Here is a 6,000-nt window from a genome sequence, read left to right as displayed (position 1 = left end):
AAGACATTAATCTGGTCATGTTTTGGCACAATGTAACCTAGCCTCATATTATGTGACCTTTCATAAGTAATAAGAATTCACGAATGAGAATGTGTCTCAGAGTTTGCAGACTTTAATTGTTTTGAGTTAATGGGCAAATGCTTTTTGCTCTTTTGACATCCCACTGGTAGAACAATTCTGATTTGTAACTCTTTATATGATCTTAAGTGCCTCATTCATCATTCAAAATGGGTCGGAAGTTCTCCTAATATCCTAGCCAACTTTTATCCTGCTAAACACTGCCAAAATTAGATTAACTGATCTCTTAAAGAAAATATGTTTGAGAGGCAACATGAACCAGATCTGACTACTGAAAAGCGGTTGCATATATCAAAGAGGTCTACAGGAAAAATAATTAATTTTATGCCAATTAATTCATTGTAAAAAGAGTATTGAATGATCATTTCTGTATGAAAAGAATTGATGAAAAGTATGAATAAAATGACCAACCTCTCAGAGATGAATTAGCGCATTGTCATTTAATGTTTGGGTCCTTCATCAACATTCAGCCAAGATTGATGGTATGGAAGTATCTTCCCTCTACTAACTGTAGGTATTTGGACAATGTCAATTGAAGTTTTAGTGAGCCAAGTTTAATTTCATCCAGTTCTGGGCTCCCTGCCATGAATTGTATATAGATATTTGAAGACCACCAGTGCAGTGTACCCTTCTGATCTCCAAATTTTATTTTGTTTTGTTCTTCCTTCACCCTTAGCTCAACTGTCTGGTGTTGTTGCCAACTACCAGCATGTGGCTAACAATGCTGTCAGTTGTCCAAACAGCATGCAGCTGGCAGCCATGAACTTGTCAGTTGCTAACCTTTCCATTCACTGCAGTAACACTACAAATCTGTTTTCTATAGAATTTACAGTGAAGAACAGATTTTTGATGCTTCTTTGAAAAATATTTGAATGACAGGTTGTCATTTTAAAAGTAAATCATGCACTAGGAGTCAAATTATGTAATATCGTTAACTAAAATGCTCCCATCGGAATTAAAAGTGCTTTAGAAGTCTGAGACTGCCTATTGCATTAGTTTCTATTTATGCTATTTTACACTGTTTATGCACAAAATAGCTCAATGTAAAGGCACATTGTAGCTTGTGCTATTGCTCCAAAGATGTATTTTTTAATTTGGAGGCAAGTGGCAATCGCACTTGTATTAGTTTCATGAAAGTAGCTTTATAAAGGAATTTGTCATGATGTCCTGGAGGACAGAAAAAACTATTGGAAAATTGGTCTAGTGTCAGTGGACAACACAGATGTTGTTTCCTGAATACTTTTTGGTATATCTTATAGATTTTGAGCTGCTGATCATGAAAATTACCATGAAATTTCCCTAACGTGCAACATTTTTTAAAAAATCACCTGTATTTGTTACTTCAATTCCTAATTCAAGTCAGAATAACTGATGCCAAGATTAAGGAATGCATTTTGTTGCTCCACAAATGAGACAGGTTATCAATCGAAGAACTTCTAGTGGGACTGGAAAAAATCATATGGAAGGCATTCAAGGATATTGTTTGAAAGTTTTCTTGGCAACTACAGAGCAGTTATGTGCAAACTATATGCAGCTGGTTGACAACATGCTTCAAGCATACAAAACCATGAAGTGCAACATCCATTTTCTGCATTTCCATTTAGACTTCTTCCCTGCAAATCTTGGTGCTGTCAGTGACAAACGTTGTGAAAGGATTCAGCAGGACATTGTGGTCATGGAGAAACGGTATTCGGGCAACTGGAATCCATCAATGCTGTCTGTTAATGTTGGACACTTAAGCAAAAAGCCCCAGACACTGAGTACAAATGAAAATTATCAACGAAACATTTTAGCTTTGTTGAACAATGGTTAACACTATTATGCAATTAAAACACATCATATTCAATAATATTCAATAAAAGTTAATTCCTTGTTTCCCCAAATTCCTGTGCAATACTAGTAATCTGAAATTATATTTGTGTTCAGCTTCAAGCAGTCTACCATAAAACAAAAAAAAATTCTGAGGAAGCAACACTTTCAAAAAACTTCTTGTGCAGTACCAGAGTGACACTTCATGTAAAAGAGGAATATAAATAGGTAAAGTTGGTCAACTCTGAGTAGGCTTTGTTTACCTTTCATTTATTATGACCTCACAGGATTTAAACTATATTAAAACCAACATATTTACTCTTAAATGACAGGAAATGACTACCTTCAGTGAGATAAGCATTTACCTCTTAGGCTTCAGTGGTGCCGTAATTATTGATTCTTCTATTATCTGCATTGTATCTATAAAACAAGATTAAAACTAAGTCACCTTCCAAACCCTCAAAACTACTTCATCATTCATGGGATTCACCTAGATGGGTACAGCCATGCAAAAAGCTCAAAAATTTTGAAAACGCAAACACGAGGAAATCTGCAGATGCTAGAAATTCAAGCAACACACAAAATGCTGGTGGAACGCAGCAGGCCAGACAGCATCCATAGGAAGAAGCACAGTCGAAGAAGGGTCTCGGCCTGAAACGTCGACCGTGCTTCTTCCTATGGATGCTGTCTGGCCTGCTGTGTTCCACCAGCATTTTGTGTGTGTTGCAAAAATTTTGATTCCATTCTTTTGAAAACAGTCTGCTGGACTGGCATTGCTTTCAATATTTACTCTGTCCACCTGTGCAATACAGGGAATGGTGTTGCTGCGGTATGTGCTAAGGTGCATTATAGAAACTCTTATCCTTACTTAAATACCACCTCTCTCTTCTGTGATATCTATCACTAACTTATGCCAAGGAGTAGCAATGTCATGGGAACATAATTACCGCGAAATCATACAGTATTCTAGTTTGTATACTCACTACTACAATTGTTCTGCTGGATCAGAATTGTTACCTGTATAAATATATCATTATTCTTTCTATACAACATTGAAATTTTTTTGCCAATGCTATTGCATGCAAAGAAATAATCAAAAGAATGATTACTTGCTAGGTGGAACATAAAGTTTACTTTTAGGATGACAAACCTGGAGGAACAATGCTGAACTAAACCGCATTAGTATTAAAAACTGTTCTGAGAATCATAGACCAGACCATAATTTGGGGGTAATTTTCCACCTGAATTAATTTATACTTCTGTTCTATATACCTCTAACCAACTGCTAGTCTCAAACTGATGTATTGCATGTAAATGTATTCTTAATTGAAAACTACTATAAAAATGTCAGGAAATTCTACCTATATTAATGATTACTTATAAGTTTGTACTGGAATATACAGCACTATTTAATTGAATCTGTTACCCTTTAGTTCTTAAAATGAATGGTGACACAGATGGCACATATTTCAGGAGTTTTAACATACAGATGCCTCATCACCAAGACGATGTGAAAGTCTCTAGATGGTTGCTATACACGAATGCTCCGGATGGCTCTTGATGTGAGTTGGCAACAGCACATGATGAATGTTGAGCTCTATAACAACCTACCAATGCTCTCCACTAAAATCGAGGTGAGAAGACTGCAACTAGCGGGGCACTGTCTACGCCACCCTGGGCTACCTGCCAGCCTAGTCATCATATGGGAGCCCAAGCACAGGAGGATGAACCCTGGGCGCCCTCCCAAGACTATGGTCAACGCGCTCCTAGAAGACAGCGGTGCAGCTAATGTAGATGAACTGAACACACTGATGAGGGAGAGGGAGAAGTGGAGAGTCCGTCATCGTGCCCGATGCCGGCCCCCTAGGCCTGAGTCGACGTAGTAATAGTAACATACAGATGGCCACCACTCTAATCAATCTGCCTATTACACAAATCCAGAGTTCTTAAAACTATAACAAAAATAAAATTGTGTTAAGAAAACAAAATTAAACACAGAGTTCCAGCAATTCCCATTTTTATCTGAAATCATAAAATTAGTGTTCAATGGATTTCCTTACATTTCTGGGGAATCCAGACTGACAACTCAAACTGGAGCACCTAGACAACAGCAAAACATTTGCTAGGCTGCTGTTTTTCGATTATTGTTTAGTGTTCAATACCATCAGTATTAATCAACAAGTTTGTAAACCTGTGTCTCTGTACCTTGCATTACAGTTGAAGCCTTAACTTCCTCATTGGGAGATCACAGTCAATACGGTTGGGTGATAATATCTCCTCCTCACTGACCATGAACACAGGCGCACCTCAAAGATGTGTGTTTAGCCCACCGTTCTAACCTGTCTACACTCATGTGTAGCTAAGCACAGTTTATACACCATCTATAAATTCGCAGATTACACCATTGTCATTGGCAGAATCTCAGATATTGATGAGGAGATGCACAGACATTGGATAGACTGGCTGATTGAATGGTCTTGTAACAATTACCTCACACAATACATCAGCAAGTCCAAGGAATTGATTGTGAACTTCAGAAAGGGGAATGTGTGAGAACATGCACCAGTCATCATTGAGGGTGAGCATTGGTGAGGGTGAGCGGCATTAAGTTCCTGGGTGTTAACATCTCGGGGGATCTGTCTTAGGGCCAACACATTGATGCCAATCATGAGGAAGGCACACCGGGTGGAGGAGTGTTGGTGTGTCACCAACAACTCTTTTAAATGTCTGTAAATGTACGGTGGAAGGCATTCAGATTGATTGGATCATAGCCTGGTACCCCACCCCACTCCCGATGCACGTGCATGTAAGAGGATACAGAGGGTTATAGACTGAGCCAACTCCATCACAGGCACAAACATCCCCCCATAAAAGACATCTTCAAAGGGCAGTGACTCAAGACAGTTGAATCCATCATTAATGATCCTCACCATCTGGTGCATACCCTCTTCTCATTTCTACCATCAGCAAGCAGTTACAGGAGCCTGACTGCTCGGAGTCAACAAATCAGAGTAAGCTTCTTTCCTTCGATAATCAGACTTCTGAAAGACCATAAGATATAGGAGCCAAATTAGGCCATTTGGCCCATCAAGTCTGCTCCATCATTTTATCATAGCTAATCCATATTTCTTCTCAGCCCCAGTCTCCTGCCTTCCCCTGTATTCCTTCATGCTCTGACCAATCGAGCATCTATCAATCTCTGCATTAAACATAAATAAAGACTTACCCTCCACAGTTGCCCGTGGCAGTGAATTTCACAGATTCACTGCTCACTGGCTAAAGAAATTCTTCCTCATCTTCATTTTAAAAGGACAGCCCTCAATTCTGAGGCTTAGACATTCCCTCCATAGGGAAGATACTCTCCACATCCACTCTATGGAGGCATTTCACCATTTGATAGGTTTCAACGAGGTCACCCCTCTTTCTTCTGAATTCCAGTAGATATAGGTCCAGAGCCATCAAACCCTCTTTATATGACAAGCCAGTTAATCCTATTCATGAACCTCCTTTGATCCCCCTCAAGTTTCAGCACATCTTTTTGAAGATAAGGGGCCCAAACCCGCTCACAATACTCCAAAGTGATGCCTCACCAGTGCTTCATAAAGCCCCAACATTACATCGTTGCCTTTTTTAGTCCTCTTGAAGTGAATGCTAACATCGCATTTGCCTTCCTCACCACAGACTCAACCTGCAAATTAACCTTTAGGGAATGCTGCACAACGACTGCCAAATCCCTTTGCACCTCAGATTTTCGTATTTTCTCTCCATTTAGAAAATAATCAACCCTTTCATTCCTTCTAACAAAGTGCTTGACTATACACTTCCCAACACTGTATTCCATCTGCCACTTCTTTGCCCAATCTGTCTAAGTCCTTCTGTAGCCTCTCTACTTCCTCAAAACTACCTGCCCTAGAATCTTTCCTGAAATACCATGGGCTCATAGCTTGTTAAGCAGCCTCATGTGTGACACCTTGTCAAAGGCCTTCTTGAAATCCAAGCACACAACATCAACTGATTCTCCTTTGTCTATCCTATTTTGTTATTTAGACCATAAGACCATAAGACAAAGGAGCAGAAGTCAGCCATTCGGCCCATCGAGTCTGCTCCGCCATT

Source organism: Mobula birostris, chromosome 3 (genome assembly GCF_030028105.1).
Source record: "Mobula birostris isolate sMobBir1 chromosome 3, sMobBir1.hap1, whole genome shotgun sequence".
Classification (NCBI taxonomy): domain Eukaryota; kingdom Metazoa; phylum Chordata; class Chondrichthyes; order Myliobatiformes; family Myliobatidae; genus Mobula; species Mobula birostris.
The sequence above is the reverse complement of the archived record's forward strand: the minus strand, read 5'-3'. Positions refer to the sequence as shown.